Raw genomic sequence first — 15,745 nt, forward strand, 5'->3', positions numbered from 1 at the left:
AGTACTCGTAGCAGACAATACCTGCTTTATGAGGTACTACAAACCCATGGCTGGGTGAGACAGATGAGTATACAGACAAGATTTGCTTGGGTCCCAGCCTATGTGGTGGTAGAGGGGAATGAGGCAGCTGATGTCCTAGCTAAATAGGCCCTCAACATTGGGGAGGTGGACTTTAAAGTTTTAAATCAAATCAAATAAAACGTTATTTGTCACAGTTGTAGACTTTACCATGAAATGCTTACTTACAAGTCCTTTCCCAACAATGCGAGTTAAAAAGTTAAGAAAAATGTGCTAAATAAAAAAAGGAAATAGTAACACAATAAAATAACAATAACGAGGATATATACAAGGAGTACCGGTACTGAGTCAATGTGCAGGGGTACGAGGTAGTTGAGGTAATTAAGGTAATATGTACATGGAGGTAGGGGTAAAAGTGACTAGACAATCAGGATAGATAATAAACTGATTAGCTGCTGCGTGTGTGAAAGAGTGTGAAAGACAGGGCTCTAACTCCTTTAACTCCACAATGAGATAGAGTGCAGGCCAGGCAGCAGGCTGTTAGCCAGCCTGGCAGCTTAGTGGAGTCTGCCACTAGCACAGTCAATGTAGTCAGCTCAGCTATCCCCATTGAGACCGTGTCTGTGCCTCGATTCTAGGTTGGGCAAAACTAAACATGGCGGTGTTCGCCTAAGCAATCTCACTGGAATAAAGACCTCCATTCCTTTCATTATTGAAAGAGATTGAAATATCTCACATCTCAAAATAGGTCTACTTAATGTTAGATCCCTCACTTCCAAGGCAGTTATAGTCAGTGAACTAATTACTGATCATTGAATTTTTTACATACATTTTTTCACCTTCATTTAACTAGGCAAGTCATAATCTTGATGTGATTGGCCTGACTGAAACATGGCTTAAGCCTGATAAACTTGGTTAAATGAGGCCTCTCCTCCTGGTTACACTAGTGACCATATCCCCTGCACATCCCGCAAAGGCGGAGGTGTTGCTAAGATTTACGATAGCAAATTTCAATTCCCTCCCAAAAATGACTGTGTTTTTGTCTTTTGAGCTTCTAGTCATGAAATTTGTATTTGTATTTGTATTTATTATGGATCCCCACTCTTCCTGGGGTCCAGCAAATTTATGGCAGTTTATACAATTTTAAAAACATTACAATACATTCACAGATTTCACAACACACTGTGTGCCCTCAGGCCCCTAGTCCACCACTACCACATATTTACAGTACTAAATCCATGTGTATGTATAGTGCGTATGTTATCGTGTGTGTGTGTGTGTGTGTGTGTGTGTGTGTGTGTGTGTGTGTGTGTGTGTGTGTGTGTGTGTGTGTGTGTGTGTGTGTGTGTGTGTGTGTGTGTGTGTGTGTGTGCGTGCGTGTGTTTGTGCCAATGTTTGTGTTGCTTCACAGTCCCCGCTGTTCCATAAGGTGTTTTTTTATCTGTTTTTTAAATCACATTTTTCTGCTTGCGTCAGTTACTTGATGTGGAATAGAGTTCCATGTAGACATGGCTCTATGTAGTACTGTGTGCCTCCCATAGTCTGTTCTGGGGACTGTGAAGAGACCTCTTCAAATCAAATCAAATTTTATTGGTCACATGCACATGGTTAGCAGATGTTAATGTGAGTGTAGCGAAATGCTTGTGCTTCTAGTTCCGACAGTGCAGTAATATCTAACAAGTAATCTAACAATTTCACAACAACTACCTTATACACACAAGTGTAAAGGAATGAATAAGAATATGTACATATAAATATATGGATGAGCGATGGCCGTGCGGCATAGGCAAGATGCAGTAGATGGTATAGAGTACAGTATATACATATGAGATGAGTAATGTAGGGTATGTAATCATTATATAAAGTGGCATTGTTTAAAGTGACTAGTGATAGATTTATTATGTCCCATTATTAATTATTAAAGTGGCTAGAGGTTTGAGTCAGTATGTTGGCAGCAGCCACTCAATGTTAGTGATGGCTGTTTAACAGTCTGATGGCCTTGAGATAGAAGCTGTTTTTCAGTCTCTCGGTCCCAGCTTTGATGCACCTGTATTGAGAGGGCCGAGAACGCACGCTTGTGGGGCCCCAGTGTTGAGGATCAGCGGGGTGGAGATGTTGTTTCCTACCCTCACCACCTGGGGGCGGCCCGTTAGAAAGTCCAGGACCCAGTTGCACAGGGCAGGGTCAAGACTGTTCCTGGGTCTCAAGCTTAATGACGAGTTTGGAGGGTACTATGGTGTTAAATGCTGAGCTGTAGTCAATGAACAGCATTCTTACATAGGTATTCCTCTCATACAGATGAGTTAGGGCAGTGTGCAGTGTGATTGTGATTGCGTTGTCTGTGGACCTTTTGGGGCGGTAGGCAAATTGGAGTGGGTATGGGGTATCAGGTAGGATGGAGATGATATGACTAGTCTCTCAAAGCACTTCATGATGACATAAGTGAGTGCTACTGGGCGATAGTCGTTTAGCTCAGTTACCTTAGCTTTCTTGGGGACAGGAACAATGGTGGCCCTCTTGAATCATGTGGGGCACAGCAGACTGGGATAGGGATTGATTGAATATGTCCGTAAACACACCAGCCAGCTGGTCTCCGCATGCTCTGAGGATGCCGTCTGGGCCAGCAGCCATGCGAGGGTTAACACGTTTAAATATTTTACTCACGTTGGCCACAGTGAAGGAGAGCCCACATGTTTTCGTAGTGGGCCGTGTCAGTGGCACTGTATTGTCCTCAAAGCGAGCAAAGAAGTTGTTTAATTTGTCTGGGAGCAAGACGTCGGTGTCTGTGATGGGGGTGGTTTTCTTTTTGTAATCCGTGATTGACTGTAGACCCTGCCACATACGTCTCGTGTTTGAGCCGTTGAATTGCGACTCTACCTTGTCTCTATACTGACGCTTAGCTTGTTTGATTGCCTTGCGGAGGGAATAGCTACACTGTTTGTATTCGGTCATGTTTCCCGTCGCCTTGCCATAATTAAAAGCAGTGGTCGTGCTTTCAGTTTTGCGCGAATGCTTCCATCAATCCACGGTTTCTGGTTAGGGCAGGTTTTAATAGTCACCGTGGGTACAACATCACCGATGCACTTGCTAATAAACTCACTCACCGAGTCAGTGTATACATCAATGTTGTTGTCTGAGGCTATCCGGAACATATCCCAGTCCACATGATCGAAGCAATCTTGAAGCGTGGAATCCGATTGGTCGGACCAGCGTTGAACAAACCTGAGCACGGGCGTTTCCAGTTTTAGTTTCTGTCTATAAACACGGCTATGATTATAATCTAAGAGAATTCTCTTGGTAGATAATGTGATCAGTATTTGATTGTAAGGAATTCTAGGGCAGGTGAACAAAAGGACTTGAGTTCTGCCCTTCTTCTTACCAGAGAGATGTTTGTTTCTGTCGGCGCGATGCGTGAAGAAACCGGGTGGCTGTACTGACTCTGATAACATATCCGAGTGAGCCATGTTTCCGTGAAACAGAGAATGTTACAGTCTCTGATGACTCTCTGGAAGGCAACCCTCGCTTGAATTTCGTCTACCTTGTTATCAAGAGACTGGACATTGGCAAGTAGTATATTCGGGAGCGGTGAGCGATGTGCCCGTCTACGGGTGGTGGTTCGAATAGAGGATCCGCTTCGGGAAAGTCGTATTCCTGGTCGAAATGTTGGTAAGTTGACGTTGCTCTTATATCCAATAGTTCTTCCCGGCTGTATGTAATAATACTTAAGATTTCCTGGGGTAACAACGTAAGAAATAATACCTAAAAAATTCAAAATACTGCATAGTTTCCTAAGAACGCGAAGAGAGGCGACCATCTCTGTCGGCACCATCTTGCATGATGTATAATGCATGTATTGTGGCATGTATTGTGGGGTATGCATGGGTGTCCGAGCTGTGTGCCAGTAGTTCAGACAGACAGCTCGGTGTATTCAACATGTCAATACCTCTCATAAAAAAAGTAGTGATGAAGTCAATCTCTCCTCCACTTTCAGCTAGGAGAGATTGACATGCATATTACTAATATTAGCTCTCTGTGTACATCCAAGGGCCAGCTGTGCTGCCCTGTTCTGAGCCAATTGCAATTTTCCTGAGTCCTTTTTTGTAGCACCTGACCACACGACTGAACAGTAGTCAAAGTGCGATAAAACTAGGGCCTGTAGGACCTGCCTTGTTATTAGTGTTGTTAAGAAGGCAGAACATTGCTTTATTATAGACAGACTTCTCCCCATCTTAGATACTACTGCATCAATATGTTTTGACCATGACAGTTAACAATCTAATGTTACTCCAAGCAGTTTAGTCATCTCAACTTGCTCAATTTCCACATTATTTATTACAAGATTTAGTTGAGGTTTAGGGTTTAGTGAGTGTTTTGTTCCAAATACAATGCTTTTAGTTTTAGAAATATTTAGGGCTAACTTATTCCTTGCCACCCATTCAGAAACTAACTGCAGCTCTTTGTTGAGTGTTGCAGTCATTTCAGTCGCTGTAGTAGCTGACATATATAGTGTTGAGTCATCCGCATACATGGAAACTCTGGCTTTACTCAAAGTCAGTGGCATGTCGTTAGTAAACATTTTAAAAAGCAAGGGGCCTTAACAGCTACCCTGGGGAATTCCTGATTCTAACTGGATTATATTGGATAGGCTTCCATTAAAGAACATCCTCTGTGTGCTGTTAAACAAGTAACTCTTTATTCGCATTATAGCAGGGGGTGTAAAGCCATAACACATATGTTTTTCCAGCAGCAGACTATGATCAATAATGTCAAAAGCTGCACTGAAGTCTAACAAGACAGCCCCACAATCATTTTATCATCATTAGTCATTTGTGTAAGTGCTGTGCTTGTTGAGTGTCCTTCCCTGGAAGCATGCTGAAATTCTGCTGTCAATTTGTTTACTGTAAAAAAGCATTGTATCTGGTCAAACACAATTTTTTCCAGAAGTTTACTCAGGATTGGTAACAGGCTGATTGGTCGGCTATTTGAGCCAGTGAAGGGGGCTTTACTATTCTTGGGTAGCGGAATGAATTTAGCGTCTCTCCTGGCCTGAGGGCACACGCTCTCTAGTAGGCTTAAATTGAAGATGTGGCAAACAGGAGTGGCAATATCGTCTGCTACTATCCTCAGTAATCTTCCATCCAGATTGTCAGACTCCGGTGGCTTGTCATTGTTGATAGACAACAATAATTTGTTCACCTCTTCCACACTGACTTTACGGAATTCAAAAGTACAATTCCTGTCTTTCATAATTTGGTCCGATATACTTGGATGTGTAGTGTCAGCGTTTGCTGCTGGCATGTCATCCCTAAGTTTGCTTATCTTGCCAATGAAAAAGTAAATTAAGTAGTTTGCAATATCAGTAGGCTTTGTGATGAATGAGCCATCTGATTCAATGAATGAAGGAGTCAAGTTGGCTTTTGTTCCCCAAAAAATGTCATTTAACCTCTAACACCTCCCAAACCCGGATCCGGGAGCACCCCCATCAGTAGAAAAGCTACTAGCATAGCCTAGCATAGCGTCACAAGTAAATACTAGCATCTAAATATCATTAAATCACAAGTCCAAGACACCAGATGAAAGATACACATCTTGTGAATCCAGCCATCATTTCTGATTTTTAAAATGTTTTACAGGGAAGACACAATATGTAAATCTATTAGCTAACCACGTTAGCAAAAGACACCACTTTTTTTACTCCACCAGTTTTTTACTCCATCAGTAGCTATCACAAATTCGACCAAATAAAGATATAAATAGCCACTAACCAAGAAAAAACTTCATCAGATGACAGTCTGATAACATATTTATTGTATAGCATATGTTTTGTTAGAAAAATGTGCATATTTCAGGTATAAATCATAGTTTACCATTGCAGCCACCATCACAACTCTCACCAAAGCGACTAGAATAACTACAGAGAGCAACGTGTATTAGCTAATTACTCATCATAAAACATTTCTTAAAAATACACAGCGTACAGCAATTGAAAGACACAGATCTTGTGAATCCAGACAATATTTCAGATTTTCTAAGTGTTTTACAGCGAAAACACAATATGGCGTTATATTAGCTTACCACAATAGCATACATCACAACAGCATTGATTCAAGGCAAAAATAGCGATAACGTATAAACCACCAAAATATATTAATTTTTTCACTAACCTTCTCAGAATTCTTCAGATGACAGTCCTTTAACATCATATTACACAATGCATATAGAGTTTGTTCGAAAATGTGCATATTTAGCGGCACAAATCGTGGTTATACAATGAGAAAAGTAGCAAAGCTGCCCAGAAAATGGCAGGAGAAATCTTTGAAGAGGCACCTATTCTAATCAGTAACTATTCCAAAACTTGACTAAAAAATACAGGTTGGACAGCAATTGAAAGACAAATTAGTTCTTAATGCAATCGCTGGGTTACATTTTTAAAATTAACGTTACTGCGCAATACAGCGTGCGCTAAAGCGAGACCGCACCATAATTCATGGCGGAATTATTATCTGACATTTGTCAACATAAGTACGAATTAACAGCATAAAGACTGCTTACTATTAGCTGAGCTTCCATCAGAATCTTGGGCAAGGTGTCCTTTCTCCAGAACAATCGTCTTTGGGTTGAAAGATGTCCTCTTGTCCGGTCGAAATAGCCGCTAATGTTAGCCACCAACTGGAGAGGTGTCCAACTCGTGAAAGCGCATGACAAAGAAATCCCAGAAAATCGCAATAAACTGCTAAGTCGGTTTAAATTAACTACCTTATGATGTCTTTAACACCTATAACGAATAAAAACATGACCGGAGATATAGAACTACTAAAACGAAAGCGTTTGCAGGACGCCATTGTGATGTCTTCATGCGTCAGGCGCACCGTTGAAAAGGACGGTACTTCCGTTCCACGGTCTTATAAAGGGCCCCAGATTGCGCAATCCACTCCATTCAAATTCTCCCCGCTTACTGACATCTAGAGGAAGACGTATGCAGTGCATGTAGCCCGATGGCTTACATGGGGACTTATAAACTGGCCTCAGAACAGGGACCTCGATTTCTGAAATCTCACTCCATGACAGGAAATGTGCTGCAGAATGAGTTCTGTTTCACTCAGAGAAATAATTCAAACGGTTTTAGAAACTAGAGAGTGTTTTCTATCCAATAGTAATAATAATATGCATATTGTACGAGCAAGAATTGAGTACGAGGCAGTTTAATATTGGGAACTAAATATTACAAAGTTGAAATGGCGCCCCCCTAGTGTCAAGAAGTTGAGCCAGAGCTTTTTACTATCATTCTTTATATAATTTATCTTTGTTTCATAGCGTAGTTTATTTTTATTTTTATTTAGCTAAGTCACGATTTCTTAATTTGCAGTACGTTTGCCAATCAGTTGGGCTGCCAGACTTAATTTCCAAACCTTTTACCTCATCCCTCTCAACCATACAATTTTTCAATTCCTCATCAATCCAAGGGGATTTAACAGTTTTTACATTCATTTTCTTTAATGGGTGCGTGCTTATTAGTAACTGGAATAACACTGCAGTGGTAGGCTTGATTACCAACAACGACGAGACAGCCTACAGGGAGGAGGTGAGGGCCCTCGGAGTGTGGTGTCAGGAAAATAACCTCACACTCAATGTCAACAAAACAAAGGATATGATCGTGGACTTCAGGAAACAGCAGAGGGAGCAGCCCCCTATCCACATCGACGGGACAGTAGTGGAGAAGGTGGAAAGTTTTAAGTTCCTCTGCGTACACATCACGGACAAAATGAAATGGTCCACCCACACAGACAGCGTGGTGAAGAAGGCGCAGCAGCGCCTCGTCAACCTCAGGAGGCTGAAGAAATTCGGCTTATCACCAAAAACACTCACAAACTTTTACAAATGCACAATCGAGAGCATCCTGTCGGGCCGTATCACTGCCTGGTACGGCAACTGCTCAGCCCACAACCGTAAGGCTCTCCAGAGGGTAGTGAGGTCTGCACAACGCATCACCGGGGGCAAACTACCTGCCCTCCAGGACACCTACACCACAGGAAGGCCAAAAAGATCATCAAGGACAACAACCACCCGAGCCACTACCTGTTCACCCCGCTATCATCCAGAAGGCGAGGTCAGTACAGGTGCATCAAAGCTGCGACCGAGAGACTGAAAAACAGCTTCTATCTCAAGGCCATCACACTGTTAAACAGCCATCACTAACATTGAGTGGCTGCTGCCAACATACTGACTCAAATCTCTAGCCTCTTTAATAATTAAAAATTGCTTTAGTGGTGTCCTTTGAGCGGCGACCCTCGCCGCCGACCTTGGCCTGGCAACCCTACTAAAGGACCCCACTGGACTGAGGAGCGCCTCTGGACTGAGGGGCAGCTCAGGACTGAGGGGCAGCTCCGGACTGAGGGGCATCTCCGGACTGAGGGGCATCTCCGGACTGAGGGGCAGCTCAGGACAGAGGGGCAGCTCAGGACTGAGGGGCAGCTCAGGACTGAGGTGCAGCTCCGGACTGAAGGGCAGCTCCGGACTGAAGGGCAGCTCCGGACTGAAGGGCAGCTCCGGACTGGCGGGCAGCTCCGGACTGGCGGACGGCTCTGGCAGCTCCTGACTGGCGGGCGGCTCTGGCAGCTCCTGACTGGCGGGCGGCTCTGGCAGCTCCTGACTGGCGGGCGGCTCTGGCAGCTCCTGACTGGCGGGCGGCTCTGGCAGCTCCTGACTGGCGGCGGCTCTGGCAGCTCCTGACTGGCGGGCGGCTCTGGCAGCTCCTGACTGGCGGGCGGCTCTGGCAGCTCCTGACTGGCGGGCGGCTCTGGCAGCTCCTGACTGGCGGCGGCTCTGGCAGCTCCTGACTGGCGGGTGGCTCTGGCAGCTCCTGACTGGCGGGCGGCTCTGGCAGCTCCTGACTGGCGGGCGGCTCTGGCAGCTCCTGACTGGCGGGCGGCGCTGGCGGCTCAGGACAGACGGGCGGCTCTGGCGGCGCTGGACAGACGGACGGCTCAGGCGGCGCTGGACAGACGGACGGCTCAGGGGGCGCTGGACAGATGGACGGCTCAGGCGGCGCTGGACAGACGGACGGCTCAGGCGGCGCTGGACAGACGGACGGCTCAGGGGGCGCTGGACAGATGGACGGCTCAGGGGGCGCTGGACAGATGGACGGCTCAGGCGGCGCTGGACAGATGGACGGCTCAGGCGGCGCTGGACAGACGGACGGCTCAGGCGGCGCTGGACAGACGGACGGCTCAGGCGGCGCTGGACAGACGGATGACTCAGGCGGCGCTGGTCAGGAGGGAGACTCAGGCGGCGCTGGACAGGAGGGAGACTCAGGCGGCGCTGGACAGGAGGGAGACTCAGGCGGCGCTGGACAGGAGGGAGACTCAGGCGACGCTGGACAGGAGGGAGACTCAGGCGACGCTGGACAGGAGGGAGACTCAGGCGACGCTGGACAGGAGGGAGACTCAGGCGACGCTGGACTGGAGGAAGACTCAGGCGACGCTGGACTGGAGGAAGACTCTGGCAGCGCTGAGTAGGCGGAAGCACCTGTAGTGCGGAGATGGAGAAACAGCCTGGTGCGGGGAGCTGCCACCGGAGGGCTGGTGCGTGGAGGTGGCATCGGATAGACCGGACCGTGAAGGCGCACTACAGGTCTCGACCCTACCTGGCTGAATGCTCCCCGTAGCCAAGCCAGTGCGGCGAGGTGGAATAGGCCGCACTGGGCTGTGCTGGCGAACCGGGGACACCATTCGTAGGGCTGGTGCCATGTACCCCGGCCCAAGGAGACGCACTGGAGACAAGATGCGTTGAGCCGGCTTCATGGCACCTGGCTCGATGCCCACTCTAGCCCGGCCGATACGAGGCGCTGCTATGTACCGCACCGGGCTATGCCTGCTCACCGGGGACACAGTGCGCCTCATGGCATAACACGGTGCCTGCCCGGTACCTCTCTCTCCACGGTAAGCACGGGGAGCTGGCTCAGGTCTCCTACCTGACTTAGCTACCATCCCCGTGTTCCCCCCCCCAAGAAATTTTTGGGGCTGCCTCTTGTGCCTGTTGCGCTGCCGTGTGCGTGTCGCCAACTCCATTCTCCTGTAACCCTCCTCGCACTGCTTCAGAGAATCCCAGGCGGGCTCCGGCACTCTCCCTGGGTCGACCGACCACCTTTCTATTTCGTCCCAAGTTGTCATATAGTCCAGATCTCGCTGCTGCCCGATACCACGCTGCTTGGTCCTTTGGTGGTGGGTGGTTCTGTAACGATCTTCGTTGGGAGAAAGAGAGAAGGACCAAAGCGCAGCGTGGTAAGTGTTCATGATGAATCTTTAATGGAACAAACCTGAACACTGAAATACAAAACAATAAAGTGAACGAACTAAAACCGAAACAGTTCCGTGTGGAACACACAGACACGGAAGACAACCACCCACGAAACCCAGGTGAAAAAAGGCTACCTAAGTATGATTCTCAATCAGAGACAACCAACAACACCTGCCTCTGATTGAGAATCATACCAGGCCAAACGAAAAAACCAACATAGAAAAACGAACATAGATAACCCACCCAACTCACGCCCTGACCATACTAAAACAAAGAAATAACAAAAGAACTAAGGTCAGAACGTGACATTATCAAGCATTTCACACATATTATCCAGATACTGACTCTTAGCACTTGGTGGTCTATAGCAGCTTCCCACAAGCATGGGCTTTAGGTGATGCAGATGAACCTGTAGCCATATTCCTTCAACAGTATTTAACATTAGATTGTCTCTAAGCTTTACAGGAATGTGGTTCTGAATATAGACCGCAACACCATCTCCGTTGGCATTTCTGTCTTTTCGGTAGATGTTATAACCATGTATTGCTACCACTGTATCATCAAATATATTATCTAAGTGAGTTTCAGAGATAGTCAGAATATGAATGTCATCTGTTACAAGCAAGTTATTGACTTTATGGACCTTGTTTCTTAGGCTACATATGTTAATATGGGCTATTCTTTGCACGTTTCTAGGTTGCTTGACTGTTTTTTATGCTTTACTGGGAAGCTTATCAGAGGTAGACTTACTCATGTTATTTACATTGGAGCTGATAGTGCAGGGTGAGCTGCATAAAGTGGTCTTCCTACTATTGCACACTGCCTCAGTGCTAACAGTGTAACTCTGGTTTATAGGCTCATGATTACTGCTTACAACAGCTGTAAGATAAACAGATGTATTCGGTGCAATTAGGGGTACATAAATTTAATTACTTACATTGTGTTTGCCAGTGCCCCTAAGATCATGTACGTTTGATGCAGCATCATGACCATTCATTGTCACAATGGTAGGGATTAACCGAGCTGGTCTTGGATCATTTACCAGTCATTGTTTCAACGCAGAGTCCAGGAGCCAAGATGATTTGGATGGACTCCGTCATTCCTGTAGTGTATCTTCTGTTTCCAGAAGGTGTGAAAGTTATCAATAAAAGTGACTCGAGCAGAGCTACAGAAGTATTTTAGCCAGATGTGTAATGCCAGCAGTCTGCTGAATCTTTCACACCTGCGGCCCAACGATGGTACTGGACCTGAAATTATTGGCTGTTTTTTGGAGTCTTTTAACGCTAAAATCACTTCTTCAAAATCCATTTTCAAATGTTCCGAGCTAGCCCTCCTGATGTCATTTGACCCCACATGGACTACGACAGTGTCAGCTCCCGGCATCTGTGGTAGAACAGTCGGAATCTATGCAGCCTACTCAAACACTTTCTATAGCTACTGTTTACATGCCTCCTGGGCTGTATACAGCGATCCTCACTGAGTTCCCTTGAATTCCTATCTGACCTTGTAGTCACGGCAGATAATATTCACATTTTTGGTGACTTTAAAATTCACATGGAAAAGCCAACAGACCCACTCCAAAAGGCTTTCGGACCCATCATCGACTCAGTGGGTTTTGTCCAACTTGTCTCCGAACCTACTCACTGCCACAGTCATACTCTGCACCTAGTTTTGTCCCGTGGAATAAATACTGTAGATCTTAATGTTTTTCCTCATAATCCTGGACTATCGGACCACCAATTTATTACGTTTGCAATCGCAACAAATAATCTGCTTAGACCCAACCAAGGATCGTCAAAAGCCATGCTATAAATTCTCGGACAGGCGAAAGATTCCCAGATGCCCTTCCAGTCTCCCTCCACCTACCCAAGGAGGTCGCAGTACAAAAATTGGTTAACCACCTAACTGAGGAACTAAATGTAACCTTGCGTAATACCTTAGATGTAGTCGCACCCCTAAAAACAAAAAACATTTGTCATAAGAAAATGGTATACAGAAAATACCCAAGCCCTGAAGCAAGCTTCCAGAAAATTGGAATGGAAATGGCGCTCTACCAAACTGGAAGTCTTCCCGACTAGCATAAAAAGACAGTACAGTGCAATATCGAAGAGGCCTCACTGCTGCTCGATCATCCTATTTTTCTAACTTAATTGAGGAGAAAGAGAACAATCCAAAATGTATTTTTGATACTGTCACAAAGCTAACTTAAAAGCATTCCCCAAGAGAGGATGGCTTTCATTTTTGACAAAAAGATCATGATCATTAGAATGCAAATTATGGACTACTCTTTAAATCTGCGTATTTCTCCAAAGCTCAGTTGTCCTGAGTCTGCACAACACTGCCAGAACCTAGGATCAAGGGAGACACTCAAGTTTTGTAATCCTATATTGTTTTCAATATATATTTTACCTCTTGGTGATGTCATTCGGAAACACTTTCACTGCTATGCGGACGATACACAGCTGTACATTTAGATGAAACATGATGAAGCCCCAAAATTGCCCTCCCAGGAAGCCTGTGTTTCAGACATAAGGAAGTGGATGGTGGCAAATGTTTTACTTTTAAATTCGGACAAAACCGAGATGCTAGTTCTAGGTTCCAAGAAACAAAGAGAACGTCTGTTGGATCTCACAGTCGTCTCAAATAAAACTGTGAAGGACCTCAGTGTTACTCTGGACCCTGATCTCTGTGGAATGGTCTGTCTATCCATTTGAGAGATGCAGACTCGGTCTTAACCTTTAAGTCTTTATTGAAGACTCATCTCTTCAGTAGGTTCTATGATTGAGTGTAGTTTGGCCCAGGGGTGTGAAGGTGAACGGAAAGGCACTGGAGCAACAAACTTTGCCTGGCCGGTTCCCCTCTCCCCACTGGGATTCTCTGCCTCTAACCCTATTACACGGGCTGAGTCACTGGCTTACTGGTTCTCTTCCATCCCGTCCCTAGGAGGGGTGCGTCACTTGAGTGGGTTGAGTCACTGACGTGATCTTCCTGTCCGGGTTTGGCGCCTCCCTCGGGTTCGTCCCGTACTCAGCCTTGTCTCAGGGTAGTAAGTTGGTGGTTTGAAGATATCCCTCTAGTGGTGTGGGGGCTGTGCTTTGGCAAGTGGGTGGGGTTATATCCTGCCTATTTGGCCCTGTCCGGGGGTATCGTCGGATGGGGCCACAATGTCTTCTGACCCGTCCTGTCTCAGCCTCCAGTATTTATTCTGCAATAGTTTACGTGTCGGGGGGCTAGGGTCAGTCTGTTATATGTGGAGTATTTCTCTTGTCTTATCTGGTGTCCTGTGTGAATTTAAGTATGCTCCCTTTAAGTCTCTCTCTCTCCCTCTCCCTTCCCTCCCGGAGGATCTGATGCCTCAGGACTACCTGGCCTGATGACTCCTTGCTGTCCCGAGTCCACCTGGCCGTGCTGCTGCTCCAGTTTCAACTGTTCCTTCTGCGGCAATGGAACCCTGACCTGTTCACCGGACGTGCTACCTTGCCCCGGACCTGTTGTTTTTGACTGTCTCTCTCTACCACACCTGCTGTCTCTAACTCTGAATGCTCGGTTATGAAAAGCCAACTGACATTTACTCCTGAGGTGCTGACCTGTTGCACCCTCTACAACCAATGTGATTATTATTATTATTTGATCCGTCTGGTCATCGATGAACGTTTGAACATCTTGGCCATGTACTGTTATAATCTCAACCCGGCACAGCCAGAAGAGGACTGGCCACCCCTCAGAGTCTGGTTCCTCTCTAGGTTTCTTCCTAGGTTCCTACCTTTCTAGGGAGTTTTTAATAGCCACTGTGCTTCTACATCTGCATTGCTTGCTGTTTGGAGTTTTAGGCTGGGTTTCTGTATATCACTTTGTGACATTGGCTGATGTAAAAAGGGCTTTAAAAATACATTTGATTGATTGATTGTGTGTGTGGTATCAATATGCATTTGTGTGTGTGTTTTGTGTGTGTGCGAGCACATATAGCGTGTGTATGTGTGTCTTTTTGAGGATCTGAGGTCCCATGCCAACTCTTTTCAGCCTCCTGAGGGGGAAGAGGCGTTGTTGTGCCCTCTTCACGACTGTGTTGGTGTGTTTGGACCATGATAGTTCCTTAGTGATGTCGACACAGAGGAACTTGAAGCTCTCGACCCGCTCCACTACAGCCTCGTCGGTGTGAATGGGGGTGTGCTCGGCCATCCGTTTCCTGTAGTCCACAATCAGTTCCTTTGTCTTGCTGACGTTGAGGGAGAGGTTGTTGTCCTGGCACCACACTGCCAGGTTTCTGACCTCCTCGATATAGGCTGTCTCATCATCGTCAGTGATCAGGCCTACCACCATCGTGTCATCTGCAAATCTAATCGTGAGCGGCCATGCAGTCGTGGGTGAACAGGGAGTACAGGAGGTTACTAAGCATGCAACCCTGAGCAAGGCAGAGGCAAATTGCTGTAACGTTATGGACAGTGGTGTTACAGAGATGGCAGGAGCAGTGGAATAGATCAAGACACTATTGGCAGGCATCTCTTTTAAATACAGAGAAAAGTCAGGGATGGGAGGAAGACAGCATCAGACAGAAGAGAGGAGTGAAGGTAACCTGTAGTGGACTTGTGATATTTGTTTGTGTTTCTTCTGACCAGAGGGAGCGGGCGCTCTGTGTCATGCAACTTGGGTCAAGATCTGTTTCATGCTTTGCTGTTTCTTGCTTTGCTCTTAGGAACAGGGCACCATTGAAATAAGTGCTTTCTGGGGTAGCGTTAAGTGTGGAAGTGGGGCAATTGAAGTTGAATATTCCTGGTGTTTTTGATGCTCGCCATTTGGTGCAACGCAGACCCGGTGGTGAGCGTGGTGAAACATAGTCACTGTCAGTCCCTTTGAGTTTTGAGGCAGAGTCTTTACCCGACAAAGTCATGTTAGGATATATCAAGTGTCCTGTTAGAGCTTTTGTGCCAAATCCACTGCACTGCTTCTGGTGCAACGTTTATGGTCATGTCTCAGCAGTTTGTAGGAGGGAAATTCCAAGATGTGGGAAGTGTGCAGGAGGCCATGGGATAGAGGATTGTGTAGTTTTGGTGGATAAAGTTGTGTGTGTCAACTGTAGGGGTGCCTATGATGCTGGGGATTGGAAGTGTCCGGTGAGAGAGAAGCAGGTTGAGGTGTGTTGTGGAAATTCAGTACTGAGAAACTTTTTGTCATTTCTTCAAACAATCATCTGTATTTAATATCAATTAATTATTGCAATGATGAGACTGGTTGACCCCCCCACCCTTGAGTGTTGGACCGAGTAACCTAACCTTTACACAAATGCAGAATACTATATATAGCTGACACTAACAATGTTCAGTCATGGTTGGTTCAACCCCCCTTATGCAGACCAAGGAGCATCATTAGCCACTCTGGGTTCATCCTGTCGTTATCTGCACATGGGTTGTCGTCTTAACCCCACCCTGGCTTA

The sequence above is a fragment of the Salvelinus namaycush genome, chromosome 19, assembly GCF_016432855.1.
Source record: "Salvelinus namaycush isolate Seneca chromosome 19, SaNama_1.0, whole genome shotgun sequence".
NCBI classification, from domain to species: domain Eukaryota; kingdom Metazoa; phylum Chordata; class Actinopteri; order Salmoniformes; family Salmonidae; genus Salvelinus; species Salvelinus namaycush.